This window comes from Anabrus simplex, chromosome 8, assembly GCF_040414725.1.
Source record: "Anabrus simplex isolate iqAnaSimp1 chromosome 8, ASM4041472v1, whole genome shotgun sequence".
Classification (NCBI taxonomy): Eukaryota; Metazoa; Arthropoda; class Insecta; order Orthoptera; family Tettigoniidae; genus Anabrus; species Anabrus simplex.
In genome coordinates, this window is record NC_090272.1 from 31,360,151 (window position 1) to 31,381,775 (window position 21,625).

The 21,625-nt window shown below is 41.1% G+C and overlaps 1 protein-coding gene across 2 annotated transcripts in view; it reads left to right on the forward strand.

The window, feature by feature from the left end:
• Positions 1 to 568: 568 nt before the first annotated feature.
• The window catches only part of conu (Rho GTPase-activating protein conundrum), a 434,374-nt gene continuing 413,317 nt past the window's right edge, over positions 569 to 21,625 (forward strand). For both annotated transcript variants that reach the window (XM_067153082.2, XM_067153083.2), the window contains exon 1: positions 569 to 956. The gene's annotated coding sequence lies outside the window, so the exon portion shown is untranslated. The remainder of the gene's footprint in view (positions 957 to 21,625) is intronic.

Below are 21,625 nucleotides of genomic sequence, written 5' to 3' on the forward strand. Positions count from 1 at the left end.
TTATTTTAATTCCTTCGGATTTCAAAACTAAAGTACCGGTATGTAATAATAATAATAATGAAAATCCACAACCTGTTTCCAGTCATTTGACGGGTCAGGAATGGAATGAATAACGCCCCCATCTAGCGGCGAGGACGGGAATTGTGCCGGCTGCCGAAGCCTGTCGCATTCCTCTGGGTCAATGATTAATGAGTGACAGATGAAATGAAATTGGAGTGTGTTGCTGGAATGAAATATAACAGAGAAAACCACGAAACCCAGCGGTGAGAGGCCGGCGCGCTGCCGCCTGAGCCACGGTGGCCATTATCATCGTTGCATCGTTGTTGTTCATTGTAATAATATACAACCCTGTACAACGAAATAAACTTGTAAATTTCCTTATCAGGAAACAAGGGGCCCATTTTCAATCATGCCCCGAGCTTTTTAGCGCCGCTACTGCCTCGACGCGCTTCTGCGCCCAAGGGTCGACGTTCAGTTGCATTAAGGAAATGGAGTGACATGTAGGTATTGACAGGAGAAACCACGGGCAGGTATCGCAACGAAAGTGCAACAGAGCGCCGTACAAAGAGGTATCCATCGCTGGCCTTCAGGATCACCGCTACTTCGGAAAGCCGCGACCAGATAGCGCTCACCGCCGCGGGGAGCTGGAACAACACAAGCTGTTCTGGCTGTCCAATGCCGCTGGCCTGTGATCGTCAATTGAAGTTTGTCTGCAGTGCTGGAAGGTTGTTGCGAAGACAGTGTGGTGAATTGTATGCGCCAATTGGATCTGTTGAAGGAATTTAGCGTACTGTACGTTTATCTTGTGATTTAAGACACGAAAGCTCACTGGAGTTTGTGTGGTGCTTGAAGTGCGTGGCAGGAGGTCCACGCCGTGCGTGTGATTGTAACGTGTGAACTAAACAGTCAATGTTTACCAGCTGAGGTGAACATCGTCATCTGGATAACAGACAACGGTCAGTAATGCTTACATTATTATTTGTTACTGTTGTGTGAATAGCCGAATGCAGGTTTGAATACTGAGAACACAAACAGCTACACGACAGCGAGTAAGCTGTGAACCTGTTCATGGTTAAAATATGCCCTGAAAGAAAATTATTCTTTACATTGCTTAGCTAAATTAAATTATTAATCTAATTATTTTTATTATTTTAAGTTACGAATAAGCCCATCTAGGACTGTGCAAAACATAGCACCGGTTGTTTGCCCTCCATTGTGACCATATTTCTTGCTGTTCCAAGTTTGTCCGGTGTTTTCTTCAGTTTGTCCTCTTCGTCAACTTAATATTTGTGAATTTTTGGTTTCCCTGATCCATATTTCCTAGTGCCTATTTTGATTTTACTATTGTTGTCATAGAGTTAGATTTTTTTATTTATTTATCGGGGTTCATTCCTTAGATGCGTTCCAAAAATGTTCATCTGCATTTTCTAATGTCACCATGAATATCTGTGCGTTGTTTGTTTCCCAGTGAGTACTGTTCACCTGCGAGTTTTGTGCATAGAATTCTCCTTACGATTCTGCTTTATTTTTACTCAATGTTTTCTGTTTATAATATTATTACCATCAATACTACAATATACCGCAAGTTCATTTTTGAACTGAACTTCATATGAACGAAACCTTGATTTCCGCAGGATCATTGTCATTTCTTAATCAAAAGCAGACGGTCATATGTTTTGTTTCTGTTTTTAAACAGAATTTCATAAGAAGGAAAGGTTAATTTCGGCAGCTGTCACAGTCACGCGTTCCTGCATGAAGCAATAACATTCAGATTTAATCGTCTGTATGAAATACAGGTGTTAACCATTTCCATTTTTTTAAATCTGGCGATAAATACACGCTTGTATGTATGTTGGGTATTCAGCCCGAAGGCTGGTTTGATCCTCCACAGCTCCGCCAACAGCTGTCATAGATAGCCTAGGCGTTGCTGAAGAGGGAAACGAAGAGTGAGGTAGTTTCCTGTTGCTTTCCTTACCGAGCCAGAAGTTGCTCACATATCAGTCTGCCAAGCTCACTGAAATGCAAGCACCAACCGACACCATTCATATCAAGGACTAGCTGCATAAGGAATGGCATTACTAGCATCGCTCGTACCTGTCACTTTCATATTGTCAAAGCCAAGGATGAGACATATAAATGAAAGTAACAAATTTATTCTCGCCCATACCTCAAGACAGAGTACACTGCAAGCACTACATCTCTCCAGCAAATGCATAATACACGCTTATTAATACGAAAAACTCTCGTTTCTTGCTGTAACACAACGAGAAATATGTAAACTATACACATGTGGAAATAAACTGTAGTTCCATCGTTCTTATGTGTAGTACGGCAAAAGATCTCGTCTGTCTGCCAGAGTCAAATTTACACGAGGCGTACAAATCAAATTATATTTTTCCTCAAGGGTGCATACCGTGCCGTTTAACAAAAAATGTTTCTTCTTCCTGAATGGCTTCATCTTTTCTCCATAACTTCCACCCTGAGTGCCGTTTTGATCCCCATTACTCCAAGCGTCTAGTGCCAATATCATATCCATTCACGGTGTAATACAGTTCCTGTTACAGTGATCTGTTTGTAAACCTTCGCCTGTGAATGTGCGCTGACATTTTATTGCGCTACAGTCACCGCCAAAAGTGAGAGCCATAGGACAAGTTCCATTTAAAACATATTGTGCGGTACTTCACGACAGCCATTCATGTTTTTTGTCCTCGCTAGCCGTAAGGCTCTCTCATCCTGAGCACCTTTAAACATATATATACGCCAACATTACAGAATAATAATAATCGTATGGCCTCAGCTACCGTATGCAGATATTTTAATTTGACGTCATCTGGAACTAATACTAATGATGCAGCATGTGTAATATGAAATAAGCTGTCATGTTCGGATTTCACAAAAGACTGTGGAGGTCTCCAACTTATGATCACATCTACCGGTACGTAAAACTACAAGCTTGCCTTTTTGATGGCTCTAGAGGAGTGTCGGTGTAGAATAATATATTTCTAAGTAGTAGTTTTAGCTGGTATGGGCTCAATGGACAACGTCGAGGCCTTCAGTCCAGAGGGTCCCGGGTTCGCTTCCCGAGCACCGAGCTCGATAGCTGCAGTCGCTTAAGTGCGGCCAGTATCCAGTATTCGGGAGATAGTGGTTCGAATCCCACTGTCGGCAGCCCTGAAGATGGTTTTCCGTGGTTTCCCATTTTCGCACTAGGCAAATGTTGGGGCTGTACCTTAATTAAGGTCACGGCTGCTTCGTTCCTACTCCTAGTCCTTTCCTGTGTCCCATCGTCGCCATAAGACGTATCTGTGTCGGTGCGACGTTGGGATTCGAACCTATTATCTCCAGAATGCAAGCTCCCGGTTGCGCGATACTAACCAAATGGTCAACTCGCTCGGTGTTATTACTATTACATAAGTATGCCAAGCAAGTTGTTCACGGTTGTTTAAAAAAAGTGAGTGCAATCATTGGTGGAGAACAGCTTGGATGAAAACAGGTGGGGTTTAACATAACAGAGGGGCTGCCAGGACAAGATTTTTAGTATGCACCAAGTGATTGAAAAATGTTACCACAGGAGTGGATAGTTATGCTCATATTTTGTAGATCCAGAGAAGCAAGGGAAAGCACGTTAGCACTACTGGGGGATTAGGGGTGGGTTCGTTCACCGGTATCCATGTTCATAATCAACGTCATGCTCTTCCTACAGTTGAGCACTTGTCCGATATTGATGATCAAATTATTGGTTCTAACTTGCTTACTGCTTATGCATCACACGACACAATGACTGCTGCTAATAAATTATGTTGGTGTTCGAAAAGGAAGGCTAAACTATGGAGGGGAGAAGAGAGTTCATTGAAATTAAATTTGTTTGTAATGCAACGCTATACTTTAAAGTATAAGAATTATCCTATTTCCTACCCTTTCCTGTCTGACCAGGCTTGCCTGAGAGGTCTAATGAACCTGCATTTAGTTCAGCGCCCAGCTGGCAGATTCCCTATCAGTTGTTTACCTAGTCTTTTCTTAAATAATTTTAAAGAATTTCAAAATTTGTTGAACATTCCCTTGGTAAATTATTCCAATTCCTAACTCCTCTTCTTGTAAATGAATATTTGCCCTGATTTGTCCTCTTGAATTCCAGCCTTATCTTCATATTGCGATCTGCTTTACTTTTAAAAACACCATTCTGATTTACTCTTCTACTAATTTCATTCCACGCCATCTCTCCACTAACAGCTCGGAACATACCGCTTAGTCGAACAGTTCGTCTCCTTTTTCCGAAGTCTTCCCAGCTCAAACTTTGCAACATTTTTGTAATGCTACTCTTTTGTCGGAAATCACCCAGAACAAATCGTCTCTGCGTTTTTTTCCAGTTCTGGTATCAAGTAATCCTAGTGTGGGTCCCATACACGAGAACCTACTATAATTGTGATCCTACCAGAGACTTTACAGAGCTCCCCATAAGGAACTTTGACCCCATCAACGTAGTAATTAAAAGTGAGAGGACTGTTCCTCTTGGTGAAACATACCTTAGTCTTCATCCCGTTTATCATCATACCATTGTCTACTATCGGTGTCATAACATTTGCAGTCGCTCACAATCTTAAAGCTGATTGATTACTCTATGTACTACATCATCCGCAAAAAGCCTTATATCTGATTCATGCTGCAATAAGACTGGATAGTAGAATGAGCTTTTGGTTAAAAGTATTTACGGGGGTTAGTCAAGGCTGTACCCTGATCTTTCCCCTTTGATTTTCATATTTTACATCGATCATCTGCTGGGTGGATATGTATAAGCAGTCTCGCGTATGCCGACAACTTAGTTTTAATGGTACACTGCGCTGAAAGCTTACAGTCTTATATTCTGGAGCTTTAAATGATACGGAGCGCGAATGCCTGGGTGCATCAACTTCGGTTACGAGTTAACCGTGGTAAAACGGATAGCTTACCATGCTTAAGTTGAATATCTGTTGCATCAAGCCTTGATTTGAAATTTTGACGTTTTACCGCGGTTAAGTTAACCGGATGTGGGCAAGCGGTTAAGCAGCTAACCGAGGCTTTAAGGCCTACGTAGGCTACATAACCTCGCGAGTAAGTTGTATATTATTATCGGCACACTTTATCTTGGTGCATTTACACCCTAGTGCGGAATCGGTCGACCTCGGCAATCTTCGAGATTCGTACTGGCAACCTTTGAAACACAAACTGTGAATCGCTTAAGCATCGTTGTGCGACATCTGGCGTACACTTTACGTACTAGTACTGTTGTTGTTTACACAGCAAAGCCAAACTGTAGAATTCATGCCAGGAACAAGATTCGCATCGAGAAATGTTATATAATGTGTATGTGATACAGTTGTTGGCTTAAAATAATAACGGTTTAGAAACTTCATAACGATCGATCATATTCTCGATTCAATTCAGATTTTATTTTCATTCAGTTGGCAGCACCAGGCAGCACTATCGATACCGGGACAGCTCCCTCCTTACTTCTCACCCCCGTACACAAATGCACCAAGATAAAGTGTGCCGATAATACGTGCATCATAAGTGTCGTGATCCGATTTAAAAGTTTACCGGTCATGAGTGAGCGATATAAACTCACATTTCGTGCATCCAATATTATCGTTAAAATTGATTTTTCACCGTATATCTACAATATCATGATGATGAACAGATAGACTGTGGTGTCCTTGTTACAATAATAGGTAACGAACTCAAGTTCCCAACTCATAGAAATAATCCTATTTCGCCGAGAAGTAATGTAAGTCAGTGAGCATTTCAGTTTCAAATGCACTACAGGTGTTCTCGTTCGCCCTTTCTTTTCCATATCGGCTGATACTGACTGTAATAGAAGATATGATAAAAATGATTACAATGATGCTGACAATGAGAAAAATGTAAAACTTTTTTATGTCTGTCTGTTAGGTCATCAGCCCAGAAGCTCGTTGGATCCTCAGATAGCACCACCAAAGATTATGCGGTTATAAGGAAACTCCCAAAACCAATGGTAGCACCAAAATGAGGCGTACTAGGCAAGATGAGGAGTGAGGCAGTTTGCCATTGCTTTTCTCACTGGGTCAGAAAGTACCATTGCAGCACGACTGACCCTATGAGCAGCACATTTTATAACACTCAGATGCACTAGTCATGCTCTGAATGTCATTACTCAGCACTACCCATACCCCAGCAGCTTCCATATTGTCACAGCCATGGATGTTGACTGGGACTTCGGTGGAAGCTACACTTTACTCTGGCCTGTGCCAAGAGATGGATGCAAAACTACTGTATCCATCAAGAAATGACAGCAGGCAGAACTTTTTATAAAAGTGTAAAATTATTTAAATAACATTCGTCCTAGAAATAAAGACAGCTGACAATTCCCGACAAAACGTAAACAACTGGGATCTGGATAAATAAGACACATGACTGTCGAAAATATCACTGCCGTGCAGATAAATTAAAGACAAGCGACTGTCCGACACATCACCGCCTCTTGAATACTACTTTGAATTACTTCCGCGGAGAATAATAGCGAAAAAACAAGCGTCAGGAAACCGTGGTTTCTAAACCAAGGATTAGCAATGGTGCAACAGGTTAATGACAATACCATGGTAAGAGTCTTACCATGGTTTCGTAACACCTGATGGTCCGCCCGGGCATAATATTTTTCAAAACCACAGTGATGTCAGTTCGGAAGAAATGTGAGGATTGGATATTGGGTAGAGATGGAAAGCTGGACCAGGCGGAACATTTCAAGTCTTTAGGACGTGTTCTCGCAGTAGTGGTGATATGTTGGATCAGCTCGAAGACTTGTTGGATTGTCAGTAGCTCCACCATGGCCCAGGTCTCGCTGAAGAGGCATTCTAAAAAAATGGTGAGTGTGGTACGTTGCTTTCCTCGCCGAGCCAAAAGTTGCTGTTGCAAATCATTGTACCACGCGCGCTGAAATGGTTGTGTACTACAGGAAATTGAATCGAAGCGTAAGAAAGCTAATACAGTAAACTCGCAGTTGCCATCAACGATATTCTGCGAGAAAGAAATGAACTGCCGAAATAAACTATCTCACAATTTTTCTGTTCTGAAGTGAAAGCTGGGTGGACTCAGGATAGGTATCTTATAAGTTGGAAATGACAGATATACAGGTAGGCAGAGTAATTGTGGTTACAAACAGGTAGATACCACGCCATGATGGAACTTGAAATGAGGAGATAAATGCTAAGTTAGAAATAAACTTCATGGATGAAACTGTATGCATAAAAGGCTTCGGTGGTGGGGTCATGTGAGGCGAATAGAGGAAGATAGGTTACCTAGGAGAATAATGGAATCAGCTGTTAAGGGCAACAGGAGTGGAGGGAGACTGAGGCAGCCATGGTTGGACCCAAGTACTCCAGCTCGCCTGGTGGTTATAATCGTTAAGGCGTCAAGTCTATACGGTCTGACACCGAGGTTAGCCAGTTCGAGTCCCGTTGGTCGAAAACCATTTCACCTCAGAATGTTGGCCGGGTACTCCTGTGGGACTAAGTCGTAAATATTCGCTAGGAAGTTTCATCTCACTTCATATCCGACCCCGTGGAGTGGCTGGACAAGGGATGTATACACAAACTGAACGAGGCCACGGAGCTAGATGAAGATTATGGAGGCGTTCTGTTTATTCGCAGAGCCTCGGAAACTGAACACATAGTTTATACTGATGATGTACAGTATATTATTATTATTAGTAGTAATAATCTCAAGCAGCCGGATTGTGTGGCTCAGACGGTTGAGGCGCTGGCGTTCTGACTCAAACTTGGCAGGTTCGATCTTGCCTCAGTGCGGTGGTATTTGAAGGTGTTAAAATACGTCAGCCTCGTGTCGGTAGATCTACTGGCACATCGGGAAACTCCTGTTGGACCATAAGTTTTGCTAGGTACCTCGGCATCTCTGGAAACCATAAACATAGAGAGATGCAAAATCTATTATTATTATTATTATTATTAATAATAATAATAATAATAATAATAATAATAATAATAATAATTCCTATCCTCGCCGCAAGATGGGGGCTTCATTCATTCCATTCTTGACGCGGTCGAATGACTGGAAACAGGCTGTGGATTTTCGTTATTAAGTGTATTTAACAACCCAGTTGAAAGGGTATGCAAATGCGCTGTCTAGGATACTGGTTGACTGTAGAAGTTGAGTAGCGTCAGGAAATGTCAAAGCTCAGCTCAGACTATATCCGTGTAGACTTGTATTAAACACCACAAGGCCGGTCATCTAGTACAGTAGCGAACCGTGGACTCTAATAAAAGGTCACGAGGCAGGACTTGGAGCACGTGAAATGAGGTCCATGTAATGAATTGCAAACTACACCAGAAAAGAAACGAAGATGAATTATTAGAAATAAAAGTTGGCATCAGTTGCAAATGTCAGCAAAGTTGATGTTGACTGTTGATATCCTGATCGTGATCCTGATCATAGCTATAGGCGGTGGTGATTGTGGTGGTGATTGTTTTAAGAGAAAGTACAACTAGGGAACCATACTTATATAACACTAATCAGAGAGAAAAAATGGAAGCGATCCGACACTTCGAAACATGAAGGTATCGGCCAAAGAAAGACAAGGGCCACGAAGGGCGTGAAAATGAAAGACTCTCTAGCCCTCGCAATCCTAATAGCGTCGGGGTCGAAAACGAACAAGAGTTGACCAAGGGAGGTCGGATAGGATAGATGAAAGTGAGGAGCCTGGCACAAGTAAGTGGAAGCAATGTCGAGACTCAGCTAAGGGCCCCTTGGTCGCCAACCCACGCTCCAAAGTTCAGAGCCCCTGGGCCCCTGTTAGTCGCCTCTTACGGCAGGCAGGGGATACCGTGGGTGTTATTCTACCGCCCCCACCCACAGGGGGATCATAGCTATATGAGCTCCAGTTTAATCTGATTGTTGATATTGTGATCATAGCTATATGAGCTCCAGTTTAATGTGATTGTTGATATCGTGATCATAGCTATATGAGCTACAGTTTAATGTGATTGTTGATATCGTGATCATAGCTATATGAGCTCCAGTTTAATGTGATTGTTGATATCGTGATCATAGCTATATGAGCTCCAGTTTAATGTGACTGTTGATATCGTGTTCATAGCTATATGAGCTCCAGCTTAATGTGACTGTTGATATCGTGATCATAGCTATAGGAGCTCCATTTTTACATAACTTTTGATATCGTGATCATAGCTATAGGAGCTCCAGATTAATATGACTGTTGATATCGTGATCATAGCTACATGAGCTCCAGTTTAATATGACTGTTGATATCGTGATCATAGCTATATGAGCTCCAGTTTAATATGACTGTTGATATCGTGATCATAGCTATATGAGCTCCAGTTTAATATGACTGTTGATATCGTGATCATAGCTATATGAGCTCCAGTTTAATATGACTGTTGATATCGTGATCATAGCTATATGAGCTCCAGTTTAATATGACTGTTGATATCGTGATCATAGCTATATGAGCTCCAGTTTAATATGACTGTTGATATCGTGATCATAGCTATATGAGCTCCAGTTTAATATGACAGTTGATATCGTGATCATAGCTATAGGAGCTCCAGAATAATGTCACTGTTGATATCGTGATCTTAGCGACAGGCCTCTGAACTAGAGCTGCTAAACCGCTGACCATTCAGGAGCCGGGCAACAATTGACACCTTGTGTTGTTCTTATTGTTAATGGGACAGAGGTTGTGGAGAAAGTGACCTTGGCCTTGAGAAAGGAGTACTTGGGTACTTGTCACGCTGGCCGTGACTGTGACAGGTTACTCTCGTCTGTGTGTGAGTTTCACCGCACTTCAGTTTTGACAAATTAGATGTCATTTGAAAACGAGTTGTGGTGGGTCGTGGAAAGGAAAGCCGCTTTGTACAGAGAGGAGGATCTGATGTCCAGGAATTAATGCATCTTATGGTCATTAGCGTGTTTTTTTTTGGCCCCCGTGAACTATGAGAGCCCTATTCATACGCATGGTGAGTTGTCAAGACAAAGATAACGTCACTGCAAAAAGCTTAATATGTTTTTAAAAAATATTTTTAATTCAGATGAGAAATTGTCACCCCGATGTACGTGGACTGACATTGTCCAACCCTTGCCCCGTTTCTCTACGGGGTCGGGTATGAAGTGAGATTAATCTTCGTAGCTAGTTTTACTACAGGATGCCCTTCCTGACGTCAACCTCATCAGAGGCGTTAATGAGATGAAATGAATAACGTGATATTATAGTAAGAAGGGACAGTGGTGAAACCCGTTGGGGGCACATAGCCTACTCCTGTGCAATATCACTAAGGGATCTGCTCAAGGCTTAACGTCTCCATCCGACGGAGGATTCATGATCAACAGCGTCATATGCCCTCACTCCACATGATCACTGTAGAGAGGTTTGGAATTGATTCCAGGCGTTTGACACGCAATCTAGTGATTAGAAATTGTACACCACCACCTCTCCTACCTGCCAGCCAACATTCTGATGGGGAATGTTCTTCGACCAACGGGACTCCAACCGGCTAACCTTAACGATCATGGCAACCAGGCAGGCTTAAAAGAAATTACGTTTATGAAATGCACTTAGTTCATAATAATTTGCTATTGCTTTTCTCAGTGGGCCGGAAAGTGGTATTGCAACAAGACTGATCCTATGAGCAACCAACACCTTTCACAACAATCAAACACTTGAGTAGTGTTCTGAATGTATCAGCCATACCCCAGCAGCCATGGATGAGACTGGGACTTGGGTGGAAGCTACATGTTGCTCTGAACTGTGTCAGTGGTGGTGGTGGTGGTGGTGGTGGTGGTGGTGATTATTGTTTTAAGAGCAAGTGCAACTGGGCAATCATCCTCTATTAACACCAGTCAGAGGGGAAAGTGGAAGAGGCCGACACTTTGAAAAATGAAGGTATCATCCAAAGAAAGAGAAGGGCCACCAAGGGCGTGTGAAAATGAAAGACTCCCTAGGCCTCCATACGTAATAAATAGATAGATTTCTTTATCATCAAAGGGTTTATTTACCCAATTATAGATCGTTCAATAAAACATACAACAAATGCACCGTAAAAAACGAATCTAAAATAATCGCCAAGGTTAAACTAAATCTACATACATTTATAGAGAGAGGGGCTCACGTCCTTGAGGTCGTTAGGGCACGTCTAATTTTAGAGGGGGGGGTGTGAGAGTCAAAAAGGTCCAATGATTCCCCCACCTCATTCAGTGATTTTCCTGCCCTCGGCAGCCGTGAGTTTGCCCGAGCCACGTTAATACCATCGGTGCCGGAAAAGAACAAGGTCGGATAGCATTTGTGAAAGTGAGGAGCCTGGAACACGTAAGTGGAAGAAAAGCCAGGACTCAGCTAAGAGCCCCGTGGTCGCCAACCTACACTCTCATGTTAAGATGACCTTGGACCCCTTTTTGTCACCTTTTACGACAGGCAGAGGATATCTTGGGTGTTATTCTACCGCCCCCAACCACAGGGGGAGTCTGTGACTGGAGACAGATGCAGAAGTACTGCACCCATTAAGAAATGGCAGTAGATGGAATATGTAGATTTAGCGGCTCATGAAAGAAGTAGTGATGGACAAAATTCCAGTACCTCGGCGTTACCAAAAACCGTAAAATTTTTTGAGGAAAAACCACCTAAAAAGAAGCCCAACCGGATAATCTCTGAGGAGGAGAGAAAAATACGAAGCGAGAGAATGAAAAGGTTCTGGGAAGAGAAGAGAAGAAAGGCCAACAAGCCTTAAGTTATATGCGGTCCACAGTTGGCCAAATTCGGAAGAAGTAATCAGTAGATCGTAAAACCATGAACTTTATATTATTAATCTCGTTCTACTCTCTCAGGAGGACTGTGAGAATACCAGGCGAGACTCGGCCACAACCAATGGCTCAAAGTCAGCGACGATCACAGAGACCCTTCCTCCCGAGGATAATGATTATCAGAGAGGTCTGTTGTACGGAACAATGAATATCAAACTTTGTAAACCTCGTCCTTTAATAAAATATTTCTTGTCTTACTCTTTAGTGTTTTGATGAACAGTATTATGTAAGCTCCCGGACGAAACTATGTTTACCGGTCTGTTTTCAGACCAACTTTGCTGTACTGGAGTGAAAGCTGGGTGGACTCATGATATCTTATTCATAAGTTTAAGAAGTAACATACAGGAAATTTCCGCGAATGATTGATGGTACAAACAGATGGGAACAATGGCAAGATGGTATTCGGAAAGAGGAGATAAAGGATAAGTTAGGAATGAACTTGATGGATGAAGCTGTTCGCATAAACCGGCTTCGGTGGTGGGTTCATGTGAGGCGACTGGAGGAGGATATGTTACCTAGGGGTTGTAGTAAGGATGTAAAGGAAAGGGTATATACTATCCGCACACTTTATCTTGGTGCATTTACATCCTAGTGCTGAATCGGTCGACCTCGGCGATCTTCGAGATTCATACTGGCAACCTTTGAAACACAAACTATGAATCGCTTAAGCATTGTTGTGCGACATCTGGCGTAAACTTTACGTACTGGTACTGTTGTTGTTTACACATCAAAGTCAAAGTATAGAATTCATACTAGGAACAAGATTCGCATCGAGAGATATGTTTTATAATGTTATATAATGTGTATGTGACATAGTTGTTGGCTTAAGATGATAACGGTTTAGAAATTTCATATCGATCGATCATATTCTCGATTCAATTCAGATTACATTTTCATTCAGTTGGCAGCACCAGGCAGCACTATCGATACAGGAACAGCTCCCTCCTTACTCCTCACCCCGTACACAAATTAATCGTGATAAAGTGTGCGGACAGTACGTCTCTGGTAAGACCCCAACTAGATATGGTTCCAGTGTATGGGACCCTCACCAGGATTACTTGATTCGAGAAGTGGAAAAAATCCAAAAATAGCAGCTTGATTTGTTCTGGGTGATTTCCGTCAAAGAGTAGCGTTACAAAAATGTTGCAAAGTTTGGGCTGGGAAGACTTAGGAGAAAGGAGACGAGCTGCTCGACTAAGACGTATGTTTCGAGCTGTCAGTGGAGAGATATCCTGGAAGGACATTACTAGACGAATAAGTTTGAGTGGTGTTCTTGAAAGTAGGAAGGATCACAATATGAAGATAAAATTGGAATTCAAGAGAACAAATTGGGGCAAATATTCGTTTATAGGAAGGGGAGTTAGGGATTGGAATAACTTACCAAGGAACATGTTCAATAAATTTCCAATTTCTTTGCAATCATTTAAGAAAAGACTAGGAAATTAACACATAGGGAATCTGCACCTTGGCGTCTGCCCTATCATGGAGGATAAAAGGAGTAGAGGGAGACCAAGACGACGATGGTTAGACTCAGTTTCTAACGATTTAAAGATAAGCGGGATAGAACTAAACAAGGCCACAATGCTAGTTACAAATAGAGGATTGTGGCTACCTTTAGTAAATTCACAGAGGCTTGCAGACTGAATGCTGTAAGGCGTAACGGTCTATAATGTATGTTTAGTTCCGTTTAGCAGTCTTTTCGGTAATATATAGTCAGTGTTATCCGTTCATCGCATTTTAAAATCGTAGAAATACTCCTTTGCTGACAGAGTGGAGAAACTTCTGTGTATTTACTCGGGGACTTACAATTGTAAGCGGAAAGCTTTTAGAATGAGGAAGCTGGCAAAGAAAGAAAATGCTCTTGCTTAGTAACTATTACAGCAGCATTTGCGTGATCACTTGTTATTTTATCATCTCTCCCGGAGTGAAAGAGGTCCCTCAAATGACGTAAGAAATAGTTCCTTTGAAGGTTAAAACATGACTCCTCCAAACATGATCTTGTTGGTAGATGGGTGTGATATGGAAGCTTATCTCAACTCTTGGTAGTCCATTCTAGTAATTGAACGCGGAAACCTTCACGCTTATGAACCTTCACATGGCTTGCAGAGTAGAGAACTGCTGTGTCTAAAATGAGACTGTGATGTAAGAAATATTAGCTTCCCTGTACTTAGCGGAAGGAAGAGTGACAAAATATTTGTTTGCTTCCGCAACAACGAATGGAGGAGATTTCAGATGCTCGGTATGTTACATTGAGTGACGTCACTTGAGACCTTTGTTACCGTATGTTAAGTCTACTGTACACGTACGAATGTAACTTGGAAGGTTTTGAGTCTGTCTAAAACACTAATTATAACACATATATCACTATACCTGTAAACAAATACACATTATTAAAGAAAGAATGACATGTTTCTTTCTACAAGAACATCCTCAAATGCTATCAAATCACTTTAAATCATGCGTATATAGTGCAATAGTTTTAACGTTGCATAAACTGGCCAATGATTATGAATATTGATGATGTTGTGACCAAATGATGAATGTATTAATCCTCTACTGCCATTTTAGTAAATTATGGTCATTTTTCTGTAATAGCTCAATTGGTAGAGCAACCGACGCGAAATCGGGAGGTTGTGGGTTCGGATCCCACTGGTGTCTGGTTAGCCATTTTTGTTCTGTACTTAACATCTCTTCAACACGTACTAAATGTACGTAACACGACCTAATAGGTTGAAAGTCGGTTTCGATTAAAATGTTATGTTGATATCAGTTTTCATTGCCGTAGTTAGCATTTTTAAACAATTTGGTGCAAGTCTTTTTTCAAGAGCGTGTCACGGTCTTCCGAGAGACGGCAAGCATTTGTTTATAGCTTTGTCGTGTTACACTCAACACAATAAACTGCTGCTAGATGCAATCAAATGGCAATTCCTCTACGCAAAAAATGTAAAAAATAAATCAACCCAGCAAATTTAACTGATTCTACAAAATTGCGCTGGTTATTTCCGTGCAGATTGACATTAGGCTATGGTATTATATTTTTTCACGAGGAGATCGTGGGGTTCCTTAAAGACCCTATCGTTACGCCCCTGAATGTATGTACAATATGCAGAGCACTGAGACGATCAGAAAGATAAAGAAGGCTGCTTTAGACTTGAACATCGAGTTCATTCAGTCACTGGATTACTGATGGTGCACAATTTGAAAGGTCTGCATGTGGTGGTTGGTATTGTTACGAATGAAGCACTCGTCTGTTTCATTAATCTAATTTATTTCAGAATGACACAATATAATTACTGTCTATTTACAAGTCTCTTTCCTTACGGCACAGCAGGCGGTCCGGCCCTCCGCCCTGTTGCTATACCTGAGGATGACTAATCCTTACTTTGACTTCCGCAAGTTAAGTCACCTAATACAGCAGCTATGTGTAGACCATTGTATTTGAACACAGGGCTACTGGCTACACAACATACGATGACTACTGCTTGGTTCGAGTCCAGAGACGGTCCAGTAATTTAGTAACATGCAGTGAACAACTAAACAGCAACTTATTCGTTCACAGAATTCCTTTCTGCGTTCTTCTCGCCACCCTGTATATTTGCTTTCAGGTTTCTCGTCTCGACAAATTTGTTTGTTTACTAAGCTTTTAAAACTTGTTCTATCTTGAATGGTTTATTCGGTAATACCAATTTCTTGTAGATCGTTGTTTATTTCCACCAAGCAGTTGTTGCGATTTTTCAGAGATAGTGCTAGCTTTAGAATTACTTTGTTAGCCTGTTATTGTCCATTCTGTACAGGTGTACAATTTTAATCTCCTCTTTTCTAATTTCTAATTTTAATGGAGATTTCGGACATCTTTGAAATTAAGACAGATGTAACGCAGGGAGACGGATTATCGCCTCTACTATTCAACGACGTAGTGGAGAAAATCATTCGCGAATGGGGCAAAGAGATGTGCAAAGAAGAGTTCGACGTTGGATTTCGAATAGGATACAAGAGAAGTGGCCTGATAATAGATTACCTATTGTACGTTTTGCATATCTTGCGATATTCTCTGATTCCCTGGATACTACTGCCAAACAAATCAAGCAAGCAGATCTCCTTTGAAAAAAAGCTGAGTTTATAATTAATATCAAGCCGATTCCTGGAGAGTTAATTATAGAACAGGGGAAAATCAAACGATCCGAAGAGTTGAAGTACTTAGACGAGTGGATACAAGCTTATGCATTCGTCCGGAGACCTTGTATACAGCAGAATGCCTTGCATTGAACAGGAAGGGTCTAACTTGAAAGTTAGAAGCCAAAGAATGAAAACTCGTGAGACAAATCCTTGGATCAGTCAGCGAAAATGGTGAGTACAAGAAACGGCATAACAATGAACTGTATCTGAATGTGGAAAGGATAAGACACCATTCAGCAGAGGATTAATTTGTATGGCCACATAACACGTATGGGCTCGCAGAGGTTGACCAAGCGGATCTTTTCCTACCATGTAAACAAGAAAACCAAGGGAGCCTGGTTCACCAAAGTTGAAAAAGACCTTCAAGAAATAGGGGTCACACATGAACGTGTTCCTCTCCAGAAGTAAGTTCGATCTAACCAGCGATTCCAAGTTAAAAACAGGCAAGACGTGGACTGATGAAAGCGAATGTGGGAATAGTGGAGAACAATTAAAGCTCAAGGGTGCAAACGAAACGCGTCAGAATAATAATTTCTCTGTTGAACACTTTTCCGGCCCGGTCCTAATTGGAATGTCAGCGTTGTAGGTGGTGTCGTTAGCAGACTGGTTTTGTCTTCGAGGTCACTCACGAAGACGACTGAGAGAGAGAGAGAGAGAGAGAGAGAAAGGGCAGACCTTGTTCAAGGTCACATTTGAACCATGCCCGAACTGCTCCTCCTCAAGGTATTTTGGTACATAATGATCAAGTGAAACAATTCGAACACTGTGCTACCGAATTTGGTGGCAAGAACTTTCTCCAGGATCGCCAACTTAAACAAGCGAAACGCAGTGACTCGGCATAATTAATGTAGATCAGTAGTTTCATTAACATTTGGAACCATTGCAATTTAAACAAAATAGTAAATGTACTCTTACACGTTTTTTTTTACTAGGGTGCGAAAGTCCTCATAGAAACTCTAGCGGACTCTAAAAAATAATACGTGGTCATAATTGACTTGTCCGAGATGTTAGGGACGCGCAGCTGTTAGCTCGCATTCGGAAGATAGTGGGTTCGAACTCCAGTGTGGCCAGCCCTGAAGATGGTTTTCACGTGGTTTCCAATTTTCACCAGGTAAATGGCGGTTGTATCTTAAGGCGACGGAAGCTTCCTTCCCACTCATAAACCTTTGCTGCCCCATCGTCACTATAAGACCTGTCTGTGTCGGTGCGACGTAAAGCCAATATTGTTAATTATATTGTGAAGTACAAGCTAAGTTGAGAAACAAACCTATTGTGTGGAAATGCTTTTTTAAAGCACATCGACTCAGCATGGCATGTTCTTGTAATTTTAAAACAACTTTGAATTATTAATATTATTTTATGTACCACGTCATGATCATCATTATCATTTATTGCTTTTTACAGGCCATTAAGGCCCACGAACAAATGTAAAGAAAAAACACACATACAACACGTTACAAAAATAGGTACTAATCACACGCGAGATAAGAGTCCCAGCCTGTGTCGCTTTTGAACAAGTTCAAAAAACTTGTTCTACGGTAATAATTATTACTCGGAGAAAATTTGATTCTGAACAGTCCATTCTCCGCGGTCATTATCAGACTGCTGTCCGTCTCTCGCGTGTTCTTCCGTGGCCGTCGGCTTCACCTGATTCAAAGCTGCCATCACGCAACCTTTCCATCTCGTCTTTGGCGCTATTATTATTATTATTATTATTATTATTATTATTATTATTATTATTATTATTATTATTATTATTATTATTATTGTTGTTGTTGTTTTGATCTAATCACCGAACCTTTCTGCAGCGATAGTGGAGAACTGATCGTACTTGTCTAGGGCAAAATCAAATAGTCTATCACTGAGATTTACTGAAACAGTTTGTAAGAAGTGACCGCCCATTCTTGCTCTTTCAGTCGGAAATTCTTAAAGAATAGGTCTAGATGCCATAGATACAGTGTTGCCACTTCTTAGCGTACTCTTGTAATGCTGAATAATTCAATGGTAAGGTTATTTTCAGGGTAATTTTAGGTTATTCATAGAAAAATTAAAATCTTTTGATGTAGAGAAAGGAACTGCTCATTAAAGCATTCTTTTGCTACAGATATAAATAACTTAAACTGTGCCAGTCTTATTTCCAGTTCTGCAGTAACAGTTTTCTTGAAAGTTAAAATTTAACACGGTCCTGATCGCTATGCTTAGTAGGCCTTGTGTATAATTGCATTTATGATGTCTGTTTAAGTGAAAGGTCCACCTCTGTGGTGTAGTGGTTAGTGTGATTAGCTGTCACCCCCGGAGGCCTGGGTTCGATTCCCGGCGGTGCCACAAAATTTGAAAAGTAGTACGAGGGCTGGAACGGGGTCCACTCAGCCTCGGGAGATCAATTGAGTAGAGGTAGGTTCGATTCCCATTTCAGCCATCCTGGAAGTGGTTCCGCGTGGTTTCCCACTTCTCCTCCAGTCAAATGCCGGGATGGTACCTAACTTAAGGCCACGGCCACTTCCTTCCCTCTTTTAAAAAATGCTATTTATTCGGGGCGTCGACCTAAGAAAATCTTTTGCCCCTACTTTGCACCATATGTTATGAACCTGCGTGTATTTGGAAATTGCGGAAGTGTAAAGTGTTGAATGTGAGGAAAGGAACATTACGGACGACACAAATACCCAGTCCCCAGGCCAAGGATATTAATTATGTACAATTAAAAAACCAGAAAACTTAGAAAAGAGCTGACATGCTCTTCAACATCAACAAATTTCTTACAGCCTACTCAAGGCAACCTTACATCAAAAATCTTACACTCTCTAGGCACAATTTACAATTGAAATTACTTTTACACAGAGGTATCTGTTACCCAAACTACTCGACCTTCGTGGAAAAAGAACAGGTTGGATTACTGGCCCGAACACAAAATGAATGGAGGCGTACACTTGCACTCCTAGATAATGAAGTATAAAATTCTAACTGGGCTCTCGACCCGATTATACAGGGGCTAATCCCAAGCTACTGAGGTGACTCGAAAGAAGGTTAATTTAATGCATTACAGGAAAGAAAAACAGTTACGAAATCGTAGTCACCTCAAACCAAATTGAAGGGAAACTCGAGAGGGTAACGCACTCTCTATCTCCGATTTACAGTTTTAAGACTTTATGAAATTTTACATTAGCCGAAAGAAAGTTTACATTTTAGAAAACAGGAGGTTACATAATTAGAAATTTGAACCTTCCCCTCATGTAGATCTGCGGAGGTAGCTGCAGAAAAATAAGATTGGTGGTCATTACCTCCTGTCTTAACACACACACAGACAGAAATACGGCGATCAAGAGACAAGGTAGCCAGAAAAGCCGCAGTTTATTTACGCGAGGGGATGGTTCTAGAGGGTTCTGGACTAATCCGGACACACCCTCTCAATTTTATTGGCAAATTCAAAAGTTACACCCAAAAACCAACAAGAAGCCTGTTATAGGCTGAAAAATAATTACAGAAAATTCCTATTGACTAGATTCAAAACTGGCGGAATGAGAAAGAAGTGTTGCAAACCTAGAAATATATATAAAAATAAATGAACATTAATTTAGTTGGGAAACACAAGAACACAAAATTTCTTTTAAATCACTAATTCTTCCGTCTTACATCAGAGTGCGTGACCACAGTTTTTGTAGAGACATCTATGGAGAAATATCCAAACTTCTTGATGTACATCAAAACAAAACAAAATAAACTCAATCAGTTTAGGAAACTTAAGACATGACAACCTTCTCAATTATTCAGTAGTGACATCTTCTGATTAATGTCCCAACTTCATGCAGAAGCAGTTTCACGTTTTGTTGGATAGATGGAGTTCATTAAGGCGCTTCTTTTGAATGCACGGAGTTGAGGTGTACCTCCCGGTACAGTATATTATTCCCTTTTTCAAATTCTTGTATTTTTTAAATGTAGGGTAATAATGTTAGGATAATGTCATCCATGCTGGGTGGCAACTGCCTGTGTATCTTGTGAGCTCATAGTAAACTCCGTGTCTGGTCTGTGTGGCTCACCAAGGGAGTAGGTTGTTATGCATGTTAAATTGTTAGAATATATTTTTTATTATTATTATTATTATTATTATTAGGCGTACTATTTTAATTTAATAGACAATTAGTATTATTACTACGTGTCCTAACAGTGTTTAAAATGCATACCGGTACACAGAATAACGAGACATGGAATATATCAACACCCTGAAGTTCTACTTAGCAATGGTTTATGGTAACTATGACGACAGAGTACACGCATGCGCTGTATGACTGTTGAGAAGGTTGTTCTTGTGTCGCTTTTGACAAAGTTATTTATTATTTATTATTGCTCAGAGGAAATTCGATCTAGAACAGTCCATCCTCCGCGGTCCGTTGTGAGGGCTAGAATGTATGTGTGCTAAAACTGTTCAAAATAAATGTATATGTAGGGGTAGCGTGCATGCATCTTACCCGGAGGCCCCGCGTTAGATTCTTTGCCAGGTCAGGAATTTTTACCTGGTTCTGAGGGCTGGTTCGAGGTCGTTTGTGATTATAATTGAAGAGGTATTCGACGGTGAGATAGTGGCCCCGGTCTAGAAAGCCAAGAATAACTCCTGAGAGGATTCGCCGGCTGACCACACGACACCTGGTAATCTGCAAGCCTGCGAGCTGAGCAGCGGTCGCTTGTTGCGCCGTGGGGTTTGGTTGGGTTTGTCCAACCCTTGTTCCGTTTGGGGTCGGGTATGAGTGAGACGACTGTTCGTAGGTAATGATTTTTACTGCCGGATGCCCTTCTTGACGTCAACCTCATCAGAGGAGTTAACGAGATGAACTGAAGGACATGATATATGATAGTTCAAAGAGAGAGGGTGTAACCCGGTGCTGGCCCATTGCCTACTTCTGTTGAATAGCACCAAGGAGTCTGTTCAAGGCTTAACGTTTCCATCCGACGGACGAATCCCCATCAACAGCATCATATGACCTCGCTCCATTATAAACACTGCAGAGAGGTTTAGAATTGAACTCCGGCTTTTGGCACGAACTTTAGTGATTAGAAACTGTATATCACCACCTCTCGTATCCTGGCAGCCAACATTTTGATGGTGAAAATCTTTTCAACCAACGGGACTCGAACCGGCTAACCTCGGTGTCAGATCATATTTTAGCCATGACGCAATAAATAAATAAATAAATGTGTATTTTCTTAAATATAGTCAAATAAGGAATATTATTTAGGAAATAGTTTTACCCACCGAACACTGTCTTTTACCACTCTCCAATCGACAGAAATACATCGAACATTGAATTCATCAATTAATAAGTACTGCTTTTTCATTTCACTTTCATGTTCCCTCAGTTTGTAATTCATTCTGATACTAAAACAGTCTGCCACAAAATGCTGTTTTAATTTTAAATGTGAATCTTCTCTATTATCCCACAAAAGTTATTTATATTCTCTGCAGCTGCGCTGTACATCATACGATGTGCTTGCTGCGTATTTAGAATCGCGGAATTACTTTCCCAGACTTTCATTATAAAACTTTCTAACATGTTTTTAAAATTTGACAATATCGTAGATATAATTTTTTGACGTTTTGAAGGTAGCATGATCACGG